The sequence below is a fragment of the Pezoporus flaviventris genome, unplaced genomic scaffold (genome assembly GCF_033815535.1).
Source record: "Pezoporus flaviventris isolate CSIRO_AGI_PZ_B2104156 unplaced genomic scaffold, CSIRO_AGI_Pfla_v1 ptg000022l, whole genome shotgun sequence".
Taxonomy (NCBI): Eukaryota; Metazoa; Chordata; class Aves; order Psittaciformes; family Psittacidae; genus Pezoporus; species Pezoporus flaviventris.
The window spans coordinates 5,786,189-5,813,576 of record NW_026892570.1 but is presented as its reverse complement, the minus strand read 5'-3'; positions in this window follow the sequence as shown (position 1 = coordinate 5,813,576).

The following is a 27,388-nucleotide window of genomic DNA, read 5'->3' as shown; positions in this document are numbered from 1 at the left end:
ATTGAGCGTGCCCTCAGCAAGTATGCTGATGACACCAAGCTGTGTGGCCAGTTGGCACCCTGGAGGGAAGGAATGCCATCCAGAGGGACCCTGACACGTTTGTGAGGTGGGCTGATGCCAACCTCATGAAGTTTACCCATGCCAAGTGCAAGGTCCTACACCTGGGTCGGAGCAATCCCAGGCACAGCTATAGGTTGGGCAGAGAAAAGATTCAGAGCAGCCCTGCGGAGAAGGACTTGGGGTGCTGGTTGATGAAAAACTTAACAGGAGCCAGCAGTGTGCGCTTGCAGCCCAGAAAGCCAACCATATCCTGGGCTGCAACAAAAGAAATATGTCCAGGAGGTCAAAGGAGGTGATCCTGCCCCTCTACTCTGCTCTTGTGAGACCTTACCTGGAGTATTGTGTGCAGTTCTGGTGTCCTCAACATAAAAAGGACATGGAACTGTTGGAACAAGTCCAGAGGAGGGCCACGAGGATGATCAGGGGACTGGAGCACCTCCTGTATGAAGACAGGCTGAGGAAGTTGGGGCTGTTCAGCCTGGAGAAGAGAAGGCTGCGTGGAGACCTCCTTGCAGTCTTCCAGTATCTGAAGGTGGCCTACAAGGATGCTGGGGAGAAACTCTTCATTAGGGACTGCAGTGATAGGAAAAGGGGTAACAGGTTAAAAAACAGGGGAAGTTTAGATTGGATACGAGGAGGAAGTTCTTTACTGTGAGGATTGTGAGGCAATGAAATAGGTTGCCCAAGGAAGCTGTGAATGCTCCATCCATGGTGGTGTTTAAGGTCAGGTTGAACAGGGCCTTGGGTGAGATAGTTTAGTGCAAGGTGTCCCTGCCCATGGCAGGGAATTGGAACGAGGTGATCTTAAGTTCCTCTCCAACCTTAACTGTTCTATGATGCTATGAAGAAGAAGCAAAAGAGGATACTGTACAATTTGTGTGTCTGATACTTACCTCAGTGCATCTACTTCTGCCTAACCAGTCATGCACTCCTTGTAGCTACTTTAAATGTAGTCTTGTGGTTGGTGGAGCTCAGCTGGGCATCATGTGGTACTCCTCAGCTGGACAAGAGTTGAGATATGAACAGGAGGACATTACTGATTACCATCACAGGCTTGACTCAAAATTCATTTAATTTACTACCGATCAAATCAGAATAGAGTAAAAGGAAGTAACACTAAGCCACAAAATTTTAATCCACTTTCTCCAACCCCTGTTCTCCGTGGGCTCAACTCCATTCCCAGTGTCTCCACCTTGTCCTCCCTAGTGGTGCAGTTGGAATGGGGAACAGGGGTTGGACTCAGTTCATAACATTTTGTCTTTGATGTTCCTTCCACATCACACTCTTGCCCTGCATTCTCCAGCATGGGATTACTCACACAGGAGACAGACCTCTATAAATGTCTCCAATGTGAGTCCTTCCCACGGGCTGCTGTTCTTCCCAAACTGCTCCAGCATGGGTCCCTTCTATCGGGTGCAGTTCTTCAAGAACAGACTGCTCCACTACTCCAGTGTGGGTCCCTCATGGGGTCACAAGTGCTGCCAACAAACCTGCTCTAATCTGGGCTCCTCTCTCCATGGCACAACAGCTCCTGCCAGGAGCCTGCTCCAGCGTGGGCTTCCCAAGGTTTCACAGCCTCTTTTGGGCATCCCCCTGCTCTGGCTAGGTTCCTCCCTGGGCTGCAGGTGTATATCTGGTCCACCACAAACCCCCATGGGCTGCAGGGTCACAGCCTGCCTCACCATGGTCTGCACCACAGGCTGCAGTGGAATCTCTGCTCTGATGCCTGGAATACCTCCCCTCTTCGTCACTGACCTTGGTGTCTGCACTGCTGCTTCTCTCACAATTTTCCCCACTCCTGACTCTCACAGCTGCAAGTTTTTCCCTTTCTTAAATACGTTATCCCACTATCACTGTTGCTGATGAGCTCAGCCTTGGCCAGTAGAGTTCACCTTGAAGCCAGCTGGCATTGACTCTGTTGGAAATGGGGGAAGCTTCTGGCAACATCTCATAGAAGCCACCCCTGCAGCCCCTCTGATATGAAAACCTTGCTACACAAATTCAACACACTCATCCATCTTTTTGTATTTTCTATTTTTCAACTTGTAGCTCTGAACATACAGTCCCAAAGCATACAAAGTCTTCCTACTGCTTTTGATGCTAAGAAGGAGATATTAACACTCCAAGTATTTTAATTGCTTTTTTCTCATTGAAAGGGGAAATATACGAACCCAGTGGTGGATTTCAAGTGCATTTTGCCATGCTCAAGTAAAGAAAAATGCAATGGACTGTTCTTGCACAGATGAGATGGTTTGGATATGAGGTAATGAGACATTTAGTAAAAGTAATCCAGTATCAGATAGTTTTTGCATTGTTTTTTTTTGACACTAATGAAACTGCATTATTAGTATTAACATTGCTGTTGATATTGTTATTATTAAATTCATAAAGATTAAATTTTGTTATATATTTGTAGTTAAGAACTAATTTTAAATTTACTAAAATCTACTTCCCTTGTGAAATTATAAAGACTACAAGAAATAAGATAAATCTGCAAACATTTGCATTGTTACTGTCCAGTGCCACTATTTGAACACCCACAAACAGCTCATCTAAGTTCCCAGATAGTCTTTACAGAAGGCCTAAATCGCACGCCCACTGAAATCAGTTTTAAAATTTCATTGCAACTAAATGCAAAAATTACCTGAAGCATGTATCTGTCAAACAGACATACATGAATTATCAATGGTACTATCCTAATCAGTGGTCTTATCTGGACTTGGGAGCAGCTTGGAAGATAGATGCCAGAAGGCATCTGTGCTGTTAAAAATTCCAATTTTAAACTTTAGCAACTCATACATAGCAGCTACTGTTACTCTGATATTTTTAGAAGCTATCATTAAATGCCCATTAAGCTCTTTATGCTATAAATTTAAAAAATCAGTAATTGTACCATTTTAAAATTTGAAATTAGATTGTCTGAGGAAATGAGAATCAAATTTTGATTGAGTAATTTGCCTAAAGGATATGAATCTTGGAGTAGAAGTTTTCTGCATATTCTAAAGCTGTAACCATGTAAATTTTAACAGAAAATAAAATACTTTCTTTTGGAATATTCGCCTCAAGTTGTGTTTTATAGTTACCACTTTTCATATGTCTACATAAATAAGTAAACTAGAATTTAACAAAGTAACAGGAAATGTGATATTTATCAGTTCAAAAAATAAGCAGAAGTGTTTGAAAAGAGACTATTAAGTTTCTTTAAAACTTTCCTGAGGCTCAATCTTTTGTAATGTATGTAGCAACTTGTAAAATATTTTCCTGAATAATCAAAACTGTATTAGAGTTTTGAAGCAGATTCTTAATAACTCCTTAATAATATCTGATAAGCACGATCATAATATAGCCACTTGATTCTGTCTGAGGAAAGGCTCTGGTAGTTCTATACTTTTTAATTTTAGAGTTTTGCTGTCCACATTCTATGTTGTTTTCCTTGAAAAGTTTTGTTTCATTGGTTTCCTGTGTGGCAGACATCCCTCCTTTTCTATTATTTTAATTCTGTTTCTGTTGTTTTGGGGAAAATCAGTTTCCTTATCACTTAGAACTGCTTCATGTTACTGGTTATCACTGTAATAACTTGCAGCTGTGTTGAAGTTATGGTGTGGTCCAACTACCGAATAGTCAACATCTATTATGGACAATTTTGAGTGAGTTACTTATTAAAAATCCACAAATAAAACAAACTGATACTTTTACAGGATGATTCATGTTGTCCTATATTAGTAGTTCCAAATCAGATCTTTATATCCCCAAAGTGCCTGTTTCCCTCCACTGATGAAAAAGTCAAGACCACTGGCACAGCCTCAGCCATTTATCTGTACAACAAACATCCATAAAATTATTTGTAAAGTCTAAACTTGGTCTAACCAGATCTAGTCAGGACTACCATTAAAATCCTTTCACATATCCATCTTTGAAAAACTTACAGATGAACCTCCTATGACTGTCCCAAATGCAAAGTTGTTGGATTGTAAGAAAAAAAAAAAAACATTGACTCTTTATCTTTCCTGTTTGCAACTTAATGCGAATGTGATCCTAGAATCACTGAAACTATGGGCACAACTCTGAAATCACAATATGAATGCTTTTAAAATTTGATTTAAAAATATAAAAAGAAATAGTATTGTTTTGTATATGTTTCCTGGGTATTTAATACGCCACTACACGTTCACTGACCAACACATATAGTTAATATTTCCTTCTGGTAGCGCCATTAGAATGACCAAGTAAACTGATCTAGTTGTATTTACAAGAACGAATCATCTATATTCCTAACATTCTGAGTTGATCAATCTAATCTTCTGGCTTAAAACATGCAATATGACTCATATGAAGTGAAAAATTCTCATTATCTTAATCTTTAATTGCCTCAGAAATAAACCGCTTAATTTTTGTTTGTTTCTGTATGAATAAGCATTTCAGTGATGTTAATCTTTATACAAATATTTTCCATTTTTATGTGATATTAGAGAAGACAAAGGTTAACATCAAAATGACAGCTTTTCCAAGTTTTATCCTTATATGATGTAATTTCACTCTTCTCAATTTGAAAGACTGTTCAGAGTACAAACAAAAATACTTTGTTCTAAAGATCACAGTCAGAAAAAAAATATGTAAGTAAACTCATTATGGAACTATTTGTTAACAGGTTATCAGTATACCATACTTCTGGGAATGGTCTTCCTCTTCTTTCTGGAGACAGGCTTTAAGACTACAGATCTTTCAAACAAGGACTCTGTCTCATTTCTATATCACTCACCTAACCAATTTAACCTTAACATACATGACTAAGCACACACAACTGACAGTGCAGGAAAGAAACGCATGTTTACAAACTTATAAAACAATGTTTTGATCTGGGAGAGTTGAAAGCATTACTATAAAAAAACTCATAATTATTCTATTCCAAACGTGATTTACCAATCAGAATGAATTAGTCAGAAAGAAATGTTTAATGCTCACTTGGTAGACAAAGGAGATTTTAACACTGATATAATTGGTTATTATTCCTCACAAGGGTTTTTGGTGTTGTTTTTTTTTTTTTGGTAATATTTCGTACAGTTCTCTGATGGGATAATTAGAAGCAGTAGTAACTTCCCAACAGTGAAGACATTTTTGTAATGATATTTATTCTTAGGTGAATAAATATTAATAGCATATCAAATATTTATAATTAGCAAAATGGTGTTAGGAGTTTTGATAATCAATCAAGATACTGGAAGAAATGAGAAATTTTCCTTGAATTTGAGACAAGGCATTTTCCCAGATCATGATATTTAGCACTTGCCAAAAGATCCACAGTCTCAAATTTTCAGGAGGTGATTCCCAAAAATTTTAATGAACAGAAAATTCCCTGAAAATGAGTATTTAGATTATTTTCACCTTCAGAAAATTTTCAAAAGAAAGCAGAAATAATAAAGGTTTAAGAGTTAAATCTATGACATAGAAGAATAATGATCTCATAAGACAGGCAGCCATACAGGGGTGGTCAATTTCTGTCCTTGATTTCAGATCTTACATTTTCCTGCTATATCCAAAGGCTGTGGTGAGACTCTAAGTCATATTTTGAGGGAATTTCTTTTCTCCAGGACATCAAAGGCATACTGTTATTTTAATCCTTAAAATCCAAAACTGACCAGCAAACAAAAAAGAGTCTGCCTTCCATATGACATCACCAAATAACAGGTACAACATCTACTTCAATAATTGTACACTTCAAAGATCTGTAATACTAAAAGCATATAAACAAAATTTCAGATAAAAGTATTACAGCATGTGCTCATTAGAATAAACAAAAGTGGTCACACCAAGTTTAATGTGACAGAATTTCAACCCTATAGTCCTAGTTTTTCTCATCATAAATTCTTAAAAAAAATTTTTGGCACAGCCTTTTTGTATCTATTTATATATACTCATTAAATTGATACATACGGTAAAATGTTACCATTTTAAGATTTTCCTTTTATTGACAGTGATATGTAAAACTGGTCTATTTCGAAGCTGTAAGTGATGTTCTAAATTATTCCAGAACGCATTCTCTTTGATCCTTTCCTATTGTCACTCTTTTTGGAAAGTGGCCTAAGGCAGATGCACATTTTCTTCCTTTTCATGTATTCTCGACACTTCTTCCTGTAAATTTCATAAAATTTCGGCTTTTGGCAGTAGTTTGGTGATCATAGAATCATAGAATAGTTACGGTTGGAAAGGATCTTAACATCATCTAGTTCCAACCTGTACACACTTCCTTCTGAATAGCAGAATGTCCCATGTTGTCAAGGATGCTGCATATTTATTTATGCTATCCAGTCCCTTAAATTTTCCTATCAGATTGATTATTTTGTTTTTCTCTTTCTTCATTTCTTGCTAGCTGATGAGTCAGTGAGTATCCTGCTGAGAGTTAGCACTTAGAAAACAATCTATGGACTGGAATAGGTTTAAATTTCTATGGGAAGAACCTGCAGCTGTGCTGTATGAGTATCAGATGGAGGTAAGTTTGAACTAGTTTACTATGAGCTCTTTTTCCTCGTTAAGTGAATACTATACAAAGCACCTTTGGATTTCTCTGAAAATAGTCCTGCACCAGGCTGTCCTGCCTTTTAATCATCTAAACAACTTCAAATCTTCAGCAAATTGCAAAGAAAGTAAAAGAACATATCTGAATTAATGGGTACTCAGGAAGATAGCAGTACTAATATTGGCCAAAATGAAATTAAACTGAGATTTTTTTTCTGACAAAGTAGCTCTAATGGTTCAAACAATGTACAAGCAGAAAGGGCTTTCACAGTGCTGACAGATTTCTAATCAACTATAAAAGAAATAGACATAAAAATACCTTCTGGGATTCCAAATGTGAACATTTTATTAGAAAACAAAAGGTTATATAGAACTAATGTATTTACAAAATTCTGGCAACAATATGCAAGCCAGTGAGAATATCTAAAAGGAAATAATAGGTATGTAGGAGTTGCTTTCTTCAGCATGAAATCGGTTAATGAATAGTAAATATAAAGGCCCAGGTCAGTCTTATTTTGGAAGTGCTATTATCATCTTAACATATGAATATAAATCTGGAAACCTGTCAAAGTTATAAAATGTTTTCTAAATATCTTGATAATAAATACCACAGGAAAACATCAAGTAAGAAATTAAACATATTTACTACAAATGCCAGTAATAATCAGCAATTTCCTATGTACAAAGTAGCACTAAAAGAAAATTCTCAAACTGTGTTGAAAATGAATGCAGAGCACCTGCTCTGACAGATGTGTTATAGGGCAGCAGCTGCAGGGACATAAGAAAGGACATAAAATAATCTAATTAAGAGGTATTAAGGAAGTATAACTTGTAATTAGTAGGCAAGTGAAAAATGAAGGGAGAGGAGGCAAATTGTCAGTCTTATTCATAACCTGAAGAATACTAGTTTCCATGATGAAAATTTAGATTCAAAAGGCAAAGGGAACCCTGTTAATTCACATTAGTAAGATTTTTAAACAAGGAAGCTGAAATGTAGTTTACTGCTAGGTTTTCAAAGTTATTCAACATCTCCCAGTGATGTATCACCAAGTTGGGTGGGAGTGTTGATCTGCTGGAGGATCAGGAGGCTCTGCAGACAGATCTGGCCAAGCTGGATCGATGGGCCATGGCCAGTAGTGTGAGGTTCAACAAGGCAAAGTGCTGGCTCCTGCACTTAAGTCACAAAAACCCCATGCAATGCTGCAGGCTTGGGGAAGAGTGACTGGAAAGCTGCTCGAGGGAAAAGGACCTGAGTTGCTGATTGACAGCTGAACATGAGCCAGCTTGTGCCCAGGCAGCCAAGGCGTCCAAGAGGCATCCTGGCCTGCATCAGAAATAGTGTGGCCAGCGGGGCCAGGGCAGTGACCATCCCTTTGTGCTCAGCACTGGTGAGGCCAAACCTTGAATCCTGTGTTCAGTTCTTGGTCCCTCACAATGAGAGAGATACTGAGTTGCATCCAGAGAAGGGCAACAAAGCTGCTGAAGGGCCTGCAGCACAAGTCTAATGAGGAATGGCTGAGGGAATCTAGGGTTGTTTAGTCTGGAGAAGAGAAGGCTCAGGGGAGACCTAATCGCCCTCTTACAAATACCTGAAAGGAGAATAGACAGAGGAGGTGTCTGGTCTCTTATTCCTAGTAACAAGCAAAAGACAAGAGGTAACAGCCTCAAGCTGCTCCAGGGGAGGACTGGATACTAGGAAAAATTTCTTCACCAAAAGGCTGGTCAGGCATCAGAACAGGCTTCCCAGGGAAGTCGTGGAATTACTGTACGAGTTCAAAAAATGTGTAGATGAGGCCCCAGGTGCATTGGTTTAGTGTTGGACTTGACTGTCCTGGGCTAAAGGTTGGATTTGATGCTCTTAAAAATCTTTTCCATTGTAGTTGATTCTATGATTGAGTAATAGATATTCAGTACTTCTGAAAGCAGTGCATATTGATTTAAAATTCTGAAAACAAAAAAAAAATTGAAAACTGAAGCCTTGTTTTTCTCGGTAAAAGAGAGCCTTTGTTTCTGGGGGAGGGGCTTTTATTGTTTGTTTTCAACTTAAAGTTTTTTCTTTTTTAAGTGAATGTAGAGAAAAGCACAATCTAAATTTGTCATGCAAGTTCTTTAATAGCATGATCTATCTGAAACAAGAACTCTTCAGTAGGGGTACATACTTGTTCATAAAATTCTCCCTTTAAGAGTAAATTATTTGTAAGGCTGGAGAGTCACATAATCCAAAGGTAATGTCAACAAGCATCCAATTATATTGAATATATGGCTATAAAGTTTATAGATAAGATCTTGAAATTTCCACCTGCTGAGTTATTTGGCAAATCAGCACTCTCTTACAAGGAAGCATATCAAAATCCATGTGATAAAAAAAAGTAAGTTTATCTTCTGGCTCCAATATTTTCTACTGATATTTGCTGTAAATCTCCAAGAAATATAAGTAGCAATGCATTCCTCTGAGTAACATAATACTCAGTGACAGCCCAGCTCCTACTTTGTATAATTTTAATTTATATATAAATATATAAATGTTCATAAAATCGGGTGGTTGAAACTAGATGATCTTAAGGTCCTTTCCAACCCTAACCATTCTATGGTTCTATAAAATAATTATAAAATTACTAAAATATAGTTAAAAATATAGAACTAAATATATAACTAATATAGTTATATATTTATATATAAGTACTATAATTATAAAATATATAACTAGAATATAGTTATAAAATATAACTATAAAATATATGCAAATTTAAACTTCAAGAAATTACTATTTCTTATTGAATAAGTAAATATTATTTGTCATAGCATTATATATGTGCTTAAAACACAGTCTGTGATTATCCCTGATATGCAGAAAATTGCAGAACATTTTGCATGAAAAAAAAAGATTCTGCATTAAATAATTATTTTAAACTGTGTATTGTTGTATTATGTGTACCTATTACATTTCACATATAAAATAAAATACTGTAAATTGTTAATTCCTGTTAAAAATATTGTGCTTCTTCACTGCCACTGAATAACAGCTGTGTTACATTTTTTGTTGTATATTTCAGGCTTGCCTTTTTAAATAGATTTTGATCTCTGATTTTATGGTGTAAGGTTGGAGCAATTCAATGACATTACCCACTCCACTCACATCTAATCTAAAACTTTACCTTCCATATCTGTGGTGTGATATGTTTAAGCAACATGAAATAACAGTACTTTATTCCTGTGTTTATAAGCTAATGCTTACTGAACCACTAGGATTTGCAGTATCATAGGCCTCAAAGACTTATTTTTAATCCTTGTCATTAATTGTCACAATTAAATATGATTGTGAGTGTTATCTTCCTGTTCATCCTAACTCCCACATTATGAAATATAAACTGTATAATCTGAACTGATTCAGACAGCTTAAGATATTGAGACAGGGAACTGATGGAGTAGGGGATGGTGGTAAGAAGAAATTACATATGTTCCTTTCCTGAAGGAGAATGTTCCAGTCCTGAAGGGGAGTATAGGTTAGGTACAATTTTCCTTCAACTTGCAAGAGGGAAGGTTTGAATTTTGTTCCTGTTAAAGCTTTGGGTTTTCATTTGAATTATTATTTACAAATAGAAGGATGGATGAGCTTAAGCTGGAAAAAACCCTACAGATGTTTATTTAGGACAATAATATTAAGCCTTTATTTGTAATTTTCAGGCTCATAAAGTCAGTAATTTAAGTGTTTTACCATTCCCCACATATCCCCTCTCTCTTCTGGTATTATGATTTTTTCTGGTTATTTCACCATGGCGCCCTGTATTTCCTTGATGTTTTGTTATTCTGATATATTACTTTCCAGTTTCCAAGATGAATCTTCCTTTCCTATCATCCCATAATTTTACAGTTCATCTGAAATATATTCTTGTCTTCAGTACTTTTTTTCTAAATTTAGTATTGTTCGTGAGTAGTCCATCTCCTTCCTCTTCCAGAGCTCATGTTTCCCTTCTTGACACAATTTCACTCAGCTCTATTTATGACTATGTTTCCAGCCCATCTCCTCACCTTGTGAGAATAGTTTGGTGTGGTCATGGATCTCACCTTTCTCTACACTGTGTGTGTGAGCCAGAGCTTTTTGCCTGCACATGCTGGGAAGTGACTGCAGGTGGGCAGCAGGGGACAAGAGTGACAGCGTATCTGGGATTGTCGGTAACATGACAAGCTGCTTCTGCACTAGCTGTGTGATTGGAGTGGTGCAACTACTGACATGGCCACCCCAAATCTCCTTGTACTCAAGAAGATTCTAACCTGGGCTGAATGCCAACAGTGGAGACATTTCATTTTCAGTCAGTGGCCCTGACTAGTCACTTTACTAGAGAAGAGTGTATACCTGATATAAGAGTTTTACAGCTTATATCCAGTCCACCTAGCATTACCTAGACTATGTCTAAGCATGAATAACTGCAAGAAAAAAATGCAACTCTAAAAAATTAGCTAAGTTCTCACTGCCCCAGCTGGAGTGACATTGAACTGACTTCCACCAGCTGAAGCCGTTCTTACCTCACTTATTTTCAAAGGTAAGCACAAAATTATACCAAAAAGTCATCATATTTCTCCAGTGTCATTACAAAATAATGAAAAAGGCATTATCATCTAAAATTTAAAGAGTTTTAAATGCCTTTCACTAAAGCTTCTCTAAGATTTTTTTTTTTTTTTTTTTTTTGGTAATTGGTGGTAAGCTAACTTGTCTCTGGCTTTCACTCATCTCCTTTTTTTTTGTATTCAAGCACATGCTGAAGACATTTAAAGAAATTATAAAAAAGGTTTTGGAATGAGCAAAACAAAAATTCTATCTGCTGTAGGGAGTTAGGAAATTTAATTATTTGCATATCCGCATGTAATTATATCCTTTGCCACAAGGTGAGGAAAAAGGCCAATGCCACAGATTAAAATGTCTTTACATTATTTGTCAAATATTCACTTTCCTAGGAAGACCTAAATAATGTAGACATTTGCTGATATCTTGTGATTTGAAGAGTATATTCATACTTACGCATACTTATAAATATGTATTTTATGTCATACTAGTGATGTAAAATTTGAGATGCAGCTCCCCCTTTTCAGGTCCACTGAATTTGATACCTTATAGCAGTTTTGTTTTGGTTTGGTTTTTTGTCATTCTTTAGTGGCTGTCAGAACTCAGCTTCCTAAAGAAAAGAAATTTCCTGCCTTCTAACAGGCAGTTTCCACACTGAAATGGAAAATGATTCACGAGTAACAGTATTGATGAATTGTTTCAATACTTCTACTAATAGTGAAGATAAAGCACCTTCTGATGTCACAGTTTATGTTATCAGTGAAGAAAGAACCTTATTTATTAATGGTTCAGGAAATAGGTGGATTTTACCATCTAGCAAACCTAGAAATAAAACCCATTTAGTTTTCCTATAAATAATAGAGAAGTGAATTCATAACACAGTTGGAAATGTGCTGCTTCATTGCTTGACACTAAGCACGTCATTCCCTTAAGGAGAAGCAGAAATGTAAAAACAATCTACCTTTTTTTCACCCAAAACACAGCTGAGATGTCAAAATGACAAAAAAACCCTTTTATTAGTAGTAAAAAGATAATTAAAGTTTTGACACAAATTTTGAAGTCTTTCCATCAAAAAAATGGTTTGAAAAAATGACTGAAAAAAAAATCTAAGAAATATTGACAATGTTGTAAAATATACTTGGTTTTGAGATATTCAGTGCACTTTCGTAACAAAAGAGGTTCAGATAAGATGAGGCATGCTTTGTGAACAGGGTTAAACTCCTAAACTTTATCATAAAGCTTGAAGAAATTATAGTTTTCACCATCCAATATTTTTTCCTCTTATACTCATTTCCTTATCCCTTATGTCTTTTTTAACTTTTCTCACACTTTAACCATCTCTCACTTTTGATACTGTCATAATTGTCACTGATTTTTTTCCCTTGAACCGGAAATCTAGTAGTTAATTTTGTTGATATTTCATCAGATTTATTGTTCTTCAAGGAGAATGTTTATTTTGGTTATGCTTTTTGGTATAAATGCTTCTCCTAGATTCACAGTAACCATGTTAATTACAAGTAGTTATCTTTGAAAAGTACTTTTCAACATAATTATTGAGTTTGTATAGCTATTTTAATGAAGTTTTCTACATTCTGTTTACATTTTTATTATTGCACAGTTTGATGACTAAGAGATCAAGAAAGCTTGAATACAGTTTGATATCAAATGTCTGAACATTCAGGTGACACTAATGCACCAAATTTTTAGAATAGTACATAGAAGCAGCAAATGAGATTTAGGCCCACCAAATACTAAGTTCTATAAGGCTGGCATATCCTGCAGAATTCTCTTAAATGCTTACAAAGAATTTTTTTTTTCTTTTTATAAAACATAGTTCTATTTGGCTTCAGTATTGAAATCGATCATTATCATTTAAGGTAGCTAGTAAGAGCAGCTTTGTAGCCTACCGCTGGAAACGTTACAAGGCTAGTTACATTCTTTTGCCTAATGTAATGGGCCTTGAAATTAAAACATACATACATTTTATAGCATAATAAACTATCCCATTTTCAGATATTAAAACTCATGTTTCAGAACATTTTCATGCAGAGAACAAAGCTTCCTTGAAAAACGTTCCCTGTATTTAAAATCTTAGATATTGAATCTACATAAAATATAATAAACCTATTGAAGTTTTTGGGTAGTGTTTTAAGGGGCATCAGTTAAAGCTTTCTAACTAATTATGCATTTTTTGTATAATAGGTACATACCTACTATGATATCTATACATAACTACACAGCAGCAGTTGAAAACACAATAATTTCTTCCTAGGGAAAATGGTTCAAGATAATGTCAAATTATCATTATTTCATTTCTGTTATTTTTAGATTAATTCATCACTTTATTTATCTTTTAGTTTTGACATCTTCCTCCTAGTTTTCCAGTGATTTCCCTCTGCTAAGGCAAAAGTGCAGTCACAGTGAGGTGTTTAGGCAACACAGTTCATTCTAAAATTGTGTGAGTAGATTGTATGGAGGGAATCTGCCAACCTTTGATGAATTATCCCAATTGCAGTCTTTGAAATGTAGATGTCTTGGGGTTTTTTGGTTTTCTTTTTATGGAATGACTAATTTATAGCATACAGCTGTCAAAATAAGCTTGTTAAATAGCAGCAAATGCAGCTTGTATTTGGTCCATAAAAGGGATTTATTTTATATCAGATATGAATAAAATGTTGCAGATTGTAAAGGCCTTCTATCCACAAAAGTAGTACTTTGTTCCTAAATAATATGCAATGATTAGTTCTGTTGAAAAATTACCAGTCTAGTTAAATTCTGCAGGGGATGAAAATGTGTCATCTGTTGACATAAAATAATTTTTCTGTTGCTGGATAAAATGATTTCTTATAATAAATTACTTTGTTTTGAATCTCTCAGAAAAGGAATTTGAACTAGATAATAACCATATTTGGTTAATGCCTAATCAAGGATAAGAAATGGAGAGAACAGTATTTGTCATGCCATGGGAAAATTAACAGAAAAGAGACTTGAACTCCTCTTTTATCCCCTGGTCCTTTTTTTACCTCCTGGTCCCTTATCCTAGCAGCTTGGACTGGCCTCAGAGCCCAGCTTTTAGTGTATGGAGAGCTCTTCCTCCCTATGCACAGACCAAGTCTCAGGCAAACCCAATAACATCACAGTCAAGAACAGAAGGATCCCAGACCCATCAGAAGTAAATCAGCCAATACCCACTTAAGAATCTGACTCAGTGGGAGCTGAGCACTCGCCACTCCTCCCATGCTTCTTCACTGTGTTGCCCAAACCCACATTTCTACCACCATCCCAGCTGTGGCCTTGCCTCAATGTTTTTTCTTTTCTGCTTCTGTGATTCTTCTGGTTTAGTAGGATGATCACCACATATTCATTGGTTTGAAAGTGTTTATACCACCAGACCTCCTGTTGTTGTAGCTCTGTCTTCATCCTCAGCTCACATGAAAAATAAGCTCCATAATGGCCATAAATATAAACCTGTTTCTGGGGCAAATGTGCCCTAGCTTTTATGTATACAGTCTTTCCTTTCCTGAACCCAGGTACAATATATGCTTTCATTTTCTAATGGTTATAGTTCAACAGCTAGATCTTAAAAAATACTAGATTTTCTAACAGCCTCCTTTTTTTTTCAGGATTTTTTACTTTGCACCCTAAAAGATGTGAATCATATTCTAAAGTACACCTCATTCCCAGTGTTCCACGTGGAAAACCTAAGCATTAGCTCAGATTACTTTAATCCCCAACAAAAAGTGGCATCAACAAAGTTTCTTAAGTCTATATACTGAGGATTAAAATCAAAAACTATCTCCCATTTTTCCCAAGTTTATTCTGTATGTTATTGTCCATATGTGTAATACTTTCTGGATTGAGTGGGTTGTGATCAGTCCATTGGAGTTGCAAAAGGGAATTAAGCTACAGAAGAATATGAGCATATTACTATTTTGTGGTATTATTAGGTTCAAGCCTAAAAATGAAAATGCTACATTCTTTTTTTTTTTTCCCAGACCATATGTTATCACTCTGAATGCTAAAATATAATCAATTTGATGAATCCAGCTAGTATGATTGGGATTTTTTCCTCTAGATTTACATTTTTCTTTTGTTATTATGGAACTCATCACAATGGCTAGATAATGCAGAGCATTCGGCACAGAGGTTTTTCCATATAATGAATTGTATTCCCTTTAATTGCATCCCTAAGTGCTTCCTGCTGTCTGTGACATCCCAGACCCCTTATTCAGTACAACAAGCAGCCTACTCTTGTTTTCCATATGTAATATGATATGTATGCCACTGACAAGAGTCTTCTGAGATTAGATACTCTCCACAGATCTTTTTCTTACAATATATTTGAAAGAAAATACTGTGTATATGTTCTAAAAAACTGGTTTAGAATGGATTTAATTGAGGTAAGTAAAAAAAAAAAAAAAAAATTGAAAAAATTAAGCTTGGGCAGCATAACCCAGAAGATCAAAGGTCTACACAAACCTTCACACAGTTTGTAGATCGGCAGATACAAAACCTGTCATTTGCAGTCATCAGCTACAAGGGAGTCATGTTGCCACTATGGCATTTTGCCAACCTTTTCTTTCTAAGATGAGCAATGATTGCTTATTTTCAGCAGTACCAGCTGCATGTGGCTTTCAGTGCAAGCTTGAAGCAAAGTCTGACCTCGATTAATATCTGTTGTATTATCACATCCTTACAAACAAGGAGAAGTAGTCACTTGCTTATGAAAATGGCTGTTAAGCAGGTTTGTTTGATGTACAAAATTCTTACCCAGAAATCTTAGTGTTTTGATTATGTTCTCTAGGACCTAGAAAAAATTTTCTTCTTTTAGTCCCCCCCATTCCCAAACACGGGAAAAATGTGTATGAAAAAAACAAACACACTACCTATGTATTGACATGTCTTAATAATTCAATGATAAGGCAAAATATTTTTACACTTAGTAACCTGAAGCAAACAATCTCACTACTGCCACCAATGCAATGGTTTAGGATTACTCTTTCCTTCCTCTTCAGATCTCTTCAGTAATCCTTGTCAGTCATTTTTTTCTGCATTTCATGTCTGCTGAAACTGGGATTCTTCCTATTTGGCATAAGTCCTCTCCCACTCTCAGGTGAAATACCTGGGCAACGGACCAGTCACTTCTATTGTGGATGTAGCATTCTACATGTGGATGCCTGTGATTCACCTCCCACCCATAAGCTCACAATCTGTGGGTTTCTGTGTTGCAACTGTGTTCTGAAGAGTACTTATTACACATTTCAAGGGAATAAATTCATGTGGAAAGGTTTTATTTCTTACCTACCTGATATTCTGTTGACTAGGATGACAAAGGCAGACCCATTTTGTGCAGCTCAGTTGTTTTTGGGCTCTCACCTTCGCCTTAAGTTCACCTGAAAGAAGTTACATCTTGGCTGTGAATCTGCTTCTTTGGGAATCATTAGTTTTAAGAAGCTATGACATTCACTGGTACACCTTTACATTTTAGGTTTTCTTCATTGACTCCACCAAGTATGCCTGTTAAGTGGAAGTTGTGGACAAGCTCATTCATGGCTTCTTAAATATGTTAGAGTTGCAACTCTATGTATCCACCTTCTGTAGTCCAAAGATGTATTTCCAATACCACACTAACTCATCTCCCACTCCGTGTACATTTAACTTATGAGTTCATTATTCGCATTCTTAAGGAGTAACACTGAAATTTAAATCTGTCGCAATGACCTTAAGAGAAACTGGTGACCAAGAGGCTGTGAAAGCACACTAACGAGGCAAGTAGAACAGCAAACCTGTTTCAATTTTGAGACCTCTGTCAGGCTAACTGAGTAAGGGGATAACTCGAATCTAAAACCAATTCTGTTTTCATTATATTAGGCAAATTCTACATGACTTGTGACATTTTAAAGATAACAAACCATCATTTTCTTTAACTTTCACAAAACAGAGCTGAATATAAAAAAAAAAGAAGGCTTCCTTGGAAAATTGGCTGATATTATGACTATTTTAAATTAATTTTTTTTTAATGCCAAAAATCTTGTGTCAGGACAAACATTAAAAATAGCAGCAATAAATTTATCCTACTGTACAAAAGAATAAGTATTTTCAATAGTCCACAATTTGGTAGTCACAAAATTATATTTGATTGACTTTTATATCTGTTTAGGCAATAACACTTTCAAGAGTGTGTCTTGATTTTCCACATTGTGCTTTAGGAGCCTGCGATATATCACCAAATTTATGAAAAGCTCTAGTGGGACATGGAAAGTTAAAATTCCTGTAAAAAATTGAGATAATATAAAATATAAAAACTGGAATTACTAATGAACAGTATTATTCATATAATCAACATTTAAAGCTTCGACATGTTGCCTGTGACGTTGGGGTTGCAGTTACTACACATCAAATAAACTTGTATAGTCAATGTTTTTTATGAATACAATAAACTATTTTTCATTCATGCTTTTGTTTAAACAAGCAGTAGAAAGCAATAAAAAAAAAATACAAGGATCTTGTCAAGAGAATGGAAATACAGATTGGAAGAAAGAGGTAAGCAACTAAGTAGTAAATGATCATTTCAGAGAGGGGGAAAACATTATAATGCAAGGTTATAAAAAGTATTGAGGTATTGAGAAGGAAAAGAGACAGAGAAGAGCAAAAGTCTTAACCACTTTTGAAAGACAAAGGCATAAAGTAAAGGAACGGACACTGGAAGAAAGCAGACAAGGAGTCAAAGTGAATAGTTTTATAACCAAAAAAGTAGGGTAGGATGTCAAGGGAAAAATGGAATGAAAATTCAATCAAGTACAAGGAAGTTCATCATCACACTGTTGGAAGAGAAAACAGAATAAAATTGTACTAAGTCTGGGAAAGACTTGGTAATGAAGATGAAAGAGTAGTTTCAAGTAGTCTAATTAGTTACAAGAGAAAATGTGACAAACATAATCTTTGAAGGATGGATAGAATCAAAATGAAGAGCGACTAGAAGTTGTGAACATAAAGAAATAAACAAGGAGAGGAGAGGAAAAGATAGGGAATAATATTGGCAATACGCCAGTGAATATAAAAAAGAAATGAAAAAATGCCTGAAAAGACAAAAGCAGTGATAAAAATATGAAAAAAAAATATTTGTAAAATACAAATAGTGCCAGTTTTGATGGGTCAACAAAACGTATGTTTGTGTAACATTCTTGTGATTCTCATACATCCAAACGAATAAACTTCTAAACAAAACAACCTTCTTTTGTTTTTATGCATTATGTTTTCCACATAAAGTGATCAAATAGGATGATTTTGGTCTCATGGCCCCAGAAGGGATTTAAAAAAATAAACACAGTCAAGGTCAGCAACAGTATGCTACATGAATCCGTAAGTGGCTTTCTAGAAGACAAAATACCTTACCTATTCATAAGACAGCCTGTTAATAAATCCAGCACACACTTATTACTTAATCAGTCCAAACTACAAGAATTTGATCTGAAACCCAGGCTTTTTTTTTCTCTCTGTTTTCAGTTTCTGAAAATATGAAATTATAACTATTTTCTTTATTCTATGTGTTTATAATTTCTCTACACCATGATTTGTTCTTCTTCATGTATTCCTCTTTTCCTACTGTACTTCAAAGTTCTGTGCTCTTAATTTTAACCTGCATTCTTTAAACCTGTGTTCTTTAGTTATGTGGTGGTTTAAACCCAGCCAGACAGCTCGTTCACTCACTCCCCTCCTTCTTTCCCTCCCCCTACTCCCGGAAGAACAGAAAGGAGAATCAAAAGAATGTAACTCCCATGCGTTGACATAAGAACAGTTTAGTAACTAAGGTATAACACAAACCACTACTGCTACCACCAGTAATAATAATGATAAAGGAAATAACAAGGGAAGAGAATACAACACCTCACCACTAGCCAACCAATAACTCACCCCCACCCCCCAGCCCGACCAAGCACCGAATGATACCTCTTCCAGCTCCGTAGTCTACCAGCCCTTCCAGGTAACTTCAGTTGCATCCTGGGCATGACATGCTGTGGTATGGAATACCTCTTTGGCTAGCTTGGGTCAGGTGTCCTGTCTCTGCTTCCTCCCAGCTTCCCCTCCTCCCTGGCAGGGCATGAGGCTCACAAAGTCCTGGGCCAGACCAAAACATCAGGCCGAAAGGTTACACAGGAACACATCCAGAGGGGCTTTGAATGTTTCCAGAGACGGAGACTATACAACCTCCCCGGGCAGCCTGTTTTCCAGAGGCGGAGACTACACAACCTCCCCGGGCAGCCTGTTTCAGTGCTCTGCCACCCTCAACGTAAAGAAGTTCTTCCTCATGTTGAGGAGAAACTTCTTGTGTTTTACTTTATGGCCGCTTCTCCTTGTCTTGCTGTTGGATGCCACTAGAAAGAGTCAGGCACCATCCTCCTAGCAATCACCTTTGAGATACTTATGTGCATTAATGAGATCCCCTCTGAGTCTCTTCTAGACTGAACAGGCCCAGCTCCCGCAATCTCTCCTAAGAGAGATGCTCCAAACCCTGATCATCCCTGTGGCCCTCCACTGGACCCTCTCCAATAGCTCCTTGTCTTTCTTGTCCTGGGGAGCCCAGAACTGGGCACAGTGCTCCAGATGTATCTCATTAGGGTGAAGTAGAGAGGATCACCTCCCTTGACCTGCTGGCCCCACTCCTCCCGGTGCACCCCAGGATACTATTGGCCCTCCTGGTCACAAGAGCATATTGCCTGCTCATAGTCAACTTATCTCCCAGGTCCTTCTCAGATGAAATGCTCTCTAGTAGATCAGCCCCTGAACTGTACTTGAACTTGGGGTTCTTCCTTCCCAAGTGCAGTACCCTACACTTGCTCTTGTTGAACTTCATTGATTTTTTCTCCACCCAATTCTCCAGCCTATCAAGGTCCTGCTGAATGGCAGCATAGCTTTCAGATGTATCAGACACTATCCCAGCTTGGTATCATCAGCAAACCCTTCATCCTGATCATTGATAAACAATGAAAATGACTGGAACCAGTATTGATCCCTGGGGAACACCACTGATTTCAGGCCTGCAACTGGATTCTACTCTTATGACCATGAACCTCTGAACACTGCTATTCAGCCATTTCTCAATCCACTTCACTGTCCATTCGTCTAACCCACATTTTCTAAGCTAACCTACAAGGATGTCATTTGAGACAGTGTCAAAAGCCTTGCTGAAGTTGAGGTGGATAACATCCACTGCTCGCCCCTCATTGACCCATCGTGCCGTGTTGTGATAGAAGGCTATCAGATTGGTCAAGCGTTATTTCCCCTTGATTAATCCATACCGACTACTCGTGATGATCTTCTTCTGTTTTTCATACTTGGTAATGACCTATAATTGGCCTATCAACATAAAAGAAGGTCTCACCACCATTTCAAATATTGATGTACATCAATATTTCCACCATTTTCCTAATAAGCTTCAAACAGGCCTAAATTATTATTCACTTTGATGCTCATTTGCTATTTGTGGCTAACAGTTTAAAATAGTATGTTAGCCTCAGTTAATGATGCCTTTGGGGAAGTTCTGGGCACTTTCTGAGTCAACTCTGTTTCATTCAACTCACCACAGAGTAGCTTCTTGGGAACTGGCAGTGTCCTTTCAATGTGTGCATGCCAACTGCAGTGACTGGACCTTCAACAGCATTGCACCAGTCCGCTGGTCCTCCATTCTCAATGTGCAGAAAGCCAGCAGCCTGCAAAACTTCATTCCTGATCAACTTATCACACCTACCTTACCTGGAGCAGAACAAGTAAGTTCTTCCTATCAATGGATATTACTTCTGTACCACATCCTACTTTAGCAGTCAAATAATAAGGCAGTAAGAGAACATGTTCACATGTCTTTTACAGCAAAGAGCTTGATTCCAGCATACCTGAATAAGTACTTTCACAAACTAATTACTTTCTGGATACAAGACACTACCTCTCAATAAAAATAAATCATGATCATTCCAAGTACTTACAAATGAATAAACTCATGAAGTGAAGTTTCACCAATATACACATTATGAATCATAGAATCATCGTAGAATCATAGAATAGTTACGGTTGGAAAGGACCTTAAGATCCTCTAGCTCCAAGCCCCCTGCCATGGACAGGGACACCTAGCACTAAACATTGTCACCCAAGGCTCTCTCCAACCTGGCCTTGAACACTGCCAGGGATGGAGCATTCAAAACTTCACAGTAAAGAGCTTCCTCCTTATATCCGATCTAAACTTCCCTTGTTTAAGTTTTAACCCGTTACACCTTGTGCTATCGCTACAGTCCCTAGTGAAGAGTCTCTCCCCAGCATCTTTATAGGGCACCTTCAGATACTGGAAGGCTGCTAGGAGGTCTCAACACAGCTTTCTCTTCTCCAGGCTGAACAGCCCCAGATTTCCCAACCTATCTTTTCTCAGCATGGGATCTGTAGCAGCTCTAGTCCTCTGATAATCCTCATAGCCCTCCTCTGGATTTGTTCCAACAGCTCCATGTCCTTCTTATGTTGAGGACACCAGAACTGCACACAATACTCCAGGTGAGGTCTCACAAGAACAGAGCAGAAGGGCAGGATCACCTCCTTCGACCTGCTGGTCACACTCCTCTTGATGCAGCCTAGGATACGGTTGGCTTTCTGGGCTGCAAGTGCACTCTGCCAGCTCATGTCCATTTTCTCAACAACCAACACCCCCAAGTCCTTTTCTGCAGGGCTGCTCTGAATCTCTTCTCTGCCCAACCTGTAGCTTTGCCTGGGATTGCTCCGACCCAGGTGTAGAACCTTGCACTTGGCATGGTTAAACTTCATGTGGTTGGCATTAGCCCATGTGTCAAGGCCCCTCTGGATGGCATTCCTTCCCTCCACAATATCAACTGAACCACACAGCTTGGTGTCATTGGCAAACTTGCTAAGGGCACACTCAATCCCAGTGTCCATGTCACTGACACAGGTGTTGGACAAGACCGGTCCCAGGACTGATCCCTGAGGGACACCACTCGTTACTAGTCTCCAGCTGGACATTGAGCCGTTAACCACAACTCTTTGTATGCGAACATCCAGCTAGTTCTTTATCCGCCAAGTGGTCCACCTATCAAACTGATGTCTCTCCAATTTAGAGACAAGGATGTCGTGTGGGACAGTGTCAAACGCTTTACACAAGTCCAGGTAGATGACATCAACTGCTCTACCACTGTCCGTCAGCTCTGTAGCCCCATCACAAAAAGCCACCAAATTGGTCAGGCAGGATTTCCCCTTAGTGAAGCCATGCTGGCTGTCACCAAGCACCTTGTTGTTTTTCATGTGCCTTAGCATGCCTTCCAGGAGAATCTGCTCCAGGATTTTGCCAGGCACAGAGGTGAGACTGACTGGTCTGTAATTCCCCGGGTCATCCATTTTCTCCTTCTTGAAAATGGGGGTTATATTTCCCTTTTTGAAGTCATTGGGAACTTCACCTGACTGCCATGATTTCTCAAATATGATGGCCAGTGGCTTAGCAACTTCATTTGCCAGCTCCTTCAGCGCTACAGCACATTGATCATTCTCATGGCCCTCCTCTGGACTTGCTCCTACAGTTCCATGTCCTTCTTATGTTGAGGACAAGTGTCTTTATCTCTTGCATTAAGCCATGAACTACATGAGCCCTAACATGACAGCATTGAACAGTGATGTACGCTATGTTATAGTCAATAAATAATTGATTTCTATTCTGAAAAAAAAAAAAATGAAAAAAGAAGAAGTGCCTAGTCTTGACGTATTAGGGAAAAGAAAGGTCAGAAGAATGAAAATGTGCGCGTGTGTGCGTGTGTGTGTGTGTGCGTGTGTGTTAAAAGTGGTGACACATGACAGACACTGTCTTATATTTTCCAGAATTTAAGACAGTACAGGTGAGAGGAACAGTAGATACAGGAAAGGTCAAATATCGTTGTTGCCAGTGGAAAAAAAAAAAAAAAAATTAAAAAAGAAAAAGAATATAGTTGGTCTTGAGCATCTACTTTGGTTGATAGGTTCTGCTGAAGATTGTCATTGACTCACTTTTACGAGAGGTTCATGAACCAGATAGAATTTGGAACAAAAAGGTCATGCAATTTCAGTTGCTAAGCAGTTTATAGACATTTTACTCCTCATGCCCTTTTGAGTAATACTACATAATAGCTTTCTTGTGATTTTTTTTAACCTGAACAATCATAAAGATAAGGGGGAAGAATGACATGCCTTAACTGACACCTCAGTAGAAGGAGAATAATAATAATAGGGTAAATATGATCACCAGAATAAGAAAATAGCAACCATAGAGGCACCTGAAACTGGGAGCAGATTTTTAGGTATTAATTGGTAAGACTTTTAACTATAGAAGGATATGGGATTAAAAAAAAAATAAAATCTATTGATAAGTAGTATATTCTTTGATCTAGTGGGTTGTTTCGCATTGTGATGAGCTGGTTCATTATGGTCTCAATAAGAAAGGCACTTAGTAAGTTATAATTTAAAATGCTTTTCATTGCTGCCAACATTATAAAACAATAGCATAGGTAATCATAAAATCAACTAGGTTGGAAAAGACCTTCAAATTCACCAAGTCCAACCATTACCTAAGGACTGCCAAGTCCACTACTAAACCATGTCACTGTGTGCCTCATCCCCATGGGTTTTGAACACTTCCAGGTCTGGTGATTCCAGCTACTCAACGTCATTAAGAAACAATACTGTATTTTATTTTAAGTGTTTTATTACAAGAAATTGTTCTGTGAGTGAAAAAGTAGTAGCTTTACAATGTCTAGCTAATTGGTAGATCAGGTGGGAGGCGTATATGTACTCACCCCAGTGTTTCAATATTCAAAGATCAAGTCACCTCAAAGAGCTGAACGCTGTGGCAGATCTGAGATGGTTTTCATCCATGAGCTCCTTCCCATTGTCCAAGGATGCCTGGCATCATAACAATGAGTGCACAGAGACCACTAATGTATCAAAGAATATTCTTAAGTGCTACTTCATATTGGTATACGTGTATAAGCAATTGTACTACAGCTGTAGTGAAAAGGTTTCTCTCCTGACACTGGGCTGTTTGTATACTTCTATGAAGAACTGGGTTGTTTAAGTGGATGCTGGCATGATTAGACATAATTTCTCATCCAAAAGAGTAACAAGGATCCTATAATTTCTTATACTCAACTTAGAGAGATTTCTAAGTATTAAAGCATCAGGCTTATGGAACATTAAATATAAACTTTGCTATCAGGAAAATGAGGCATAGTTTTTGATTCACACACTTATAATTGACATTGACTTCATTAATGTTAGTTTTCAATTTCTTTGTCTTCTGGGTCAGTGTAACAGCAGATAATGTTATTTTATGCCTAATAAAAATGTGACTCATTTGACATTTCACCTTTATTTTATTTATTGTTAATACAGTTATTTGCTTTGTTGAATCTTATAGAGAATGTAAGAGTATAAAAACAAATTTCTCCATGACAGAAGAGAGGCATCTAATACTAAAATATTATTCACAGTTCAGTCAGGCTCTGAAGTGTCTCATGACCCTGTTCCTGTTGTGGTTTTCAGATGAAAGATTTTGTTTAGTAAGTAATTTGAGAGACCCTGAAATAATTATTATATTCTACATTAAGTACCTTAAGGCCTCTGTTTCTTAAAGTTAGTTCATTGTGCTCTGCACTATTTTGACATTTTTCATGGCCTATGGGACTATTTCTTTCCAGAATGACAAAATTGAGTTATTAAAGCTGAGATAGTCTCTCTGAGAGCAGGAAGTGATTTTGATGTACGTTTTGGTCTTTAAATCTTCATCACAAAATTAGAGGAAATATGACTACAGGATAGTCTAAAAAGTTTAAATTACTCAAACCTTGAGCCTTTGAATTTCTAGCCTAAATCATTTTCCCTTCTGGAGTGAGTTGACTTTGGCTGACTACCAGGTGCCCACCAAACCAGTTTATCGTTCCAGCTTGTCAAGAGGACAGGGGAGAAAAAGTACAACAAAAAGCTCATGGGCCGAGACAAAGACAGGGAGATCACTCACCTATTAATGTTACAGAAAAAACAGACTTGACTCAGAGAAATTAATTTAATATATTGCAAATTAATAAGAGAGTAAGAAAATGAGAAATAAGAACAATATTTAATTTAACATTTATAGATATATATACTTAATATTTTGTTTGTTTACTAAACATAAAAAAATAGATGAAAGACTCCCGTAATTAAATTTTCCATTTAAATGTATTAAGCTCTGTTTCTCTTTGACTTCATGTACAAATTTATAACATTACTACTCAGATCCGAGTAGCAAGAAAATTCTGTTTCTAATGAAATATTATTTGTATGTCAGTTAAGCAATAATTACTGATTTCTAACTGTTTAGGCCAAAACATTTCAGAATAATTATGATTCATATGGTTTACACTGACAGCTACTATCATTAAGTTTGAGGGTTAATATTTTAAATAAATTTTTTGAGAGAAAGGAAGTTTATTTCAGAGTTATTAACCCAGGGTACCTAAAGACCTACAAAGATGACATTCCAACAGTTTTTAATTGGTTCAGTTTTGGCAAAGACAAAGAGATTTAGAATGTTTTATTTTAAATGAAATTTTAATTTCTGCCATATGGACATAAACTCAAGCATTGATGTTTCAGGACTGGGTAAATACTTCTTGGAACACCAATTTTTCTTCTCTTTTTTTTCATATATCACACTTTAGGGGAAAAAATAAAAACCAACCAATCAAACAAAAAGGAAATGCCCTCTAAAACTCCTCATATGTACAGTCATGATAGTATGATCCCCATTGTTCACCCTGAAACTCTTTAGATTTTAGCCAGGAAGCTTTTTTTTGTACCTGTGCTTTGAGTTACGCCTTGTGGAGCTGTTCATCTCAGTTATTACATGACATGATTATCAAATTTTTATCTCATTTTACTTGACTTGACTTGCCTATTTTTTTACTTCTTTCTATTTTCAATATTTGTCTGCCTTTCTCTAGCCTCATTTTCCCCCTAAAAGGAAATACATCTTCTCGTTTGCATTCCATGTGATTTTTGGTTTGGGTTTTGTTGTTTTTTTTATTTTTTTTAGTCATAGAGTCAGAATAATTAAACAGTTGAATTGTTAGAACTATTTAGAAGAGAAATATTCATGTATTACTATGCTAAAACTAGACATACATTTGATATGTTGATGCTTATTGCCGCTTTAAAGCAGAAACAGATGTTAGCAATGTCCTCAGAGAAACAGTAAGGTATTCATGTCTAGATTATCTATGTGAAAAATAAGTTAATCAAAAAGAAATGCCTCTGAGACAAGATCATGTTTGAAGAAAACCACCTCTTTTGTTTACCAAGATACAATCAAATCTAATTTTATATACAACTGTCCACAAATAATTATTTTGCATTAATAACTAATCATTATACAAATTAATACCTATTTTGTACTGGAAACATAGATGGAAAGTAGAAATAAAACAATTTCCCCATTTACAAGGGAAAATTATTCTGACATTCTTTTTTAATAACTGAGCCATGAAACACAACATCAATGATCACTACTGAAGCAAAACAAAGATAAAACACAGGGTCTCTGTTAAGGTGGCCTTACTGCATTTATACAAAACGTGTCTTCAAGTTATTCAGGCCCTTAAAATAAACCAAGATTTTTGGACTTTCTTGTGATAACTTTCCTAAGTTGACATGATGCCTTCTGTGCTCCTGCTGTGTAATTCTCACAGGATTAAAAAATGAGAGTGGTCATCCCTGGGCCTGGTCAAAAGAAGGGTTTCCTTTCATGAAAAGTTTTCTTAGCTGGTTTCAGTTCCAAAGTAAATTGCAATTAAAATTGTTGTTGTTGACCCAAACCACAAATTCTGTAAGAGATACACAATTAGAGATTGTAAAGATGTGTTAAGAAAATGGTCTTTTGCAAAAAAATCTACTTCCTGAAATAAACATGCAGGATTCACACATGATGAGTGCTGTTTGTTAAGTCAGGGTAGCTTGCCTTTTATTACAACTAACTAGAGACCTACATATCCAAGAATATTTGTGGTTTCTATAAAATGGCTGAAAACATTGAAACAGTACCAGTCCTCATTGTCACAGGGCCACAGACTGCAATTTGAGGATTTTCTTTCAACAAGAAAAATAGTACAATATCGGGGGGAGAAATAAAATAAAATTGAAAGTGTTTTAGTGTATTGGAAGACAGGATAAAACTTTTAAATACCAGTGAACAAGTAGACTAAA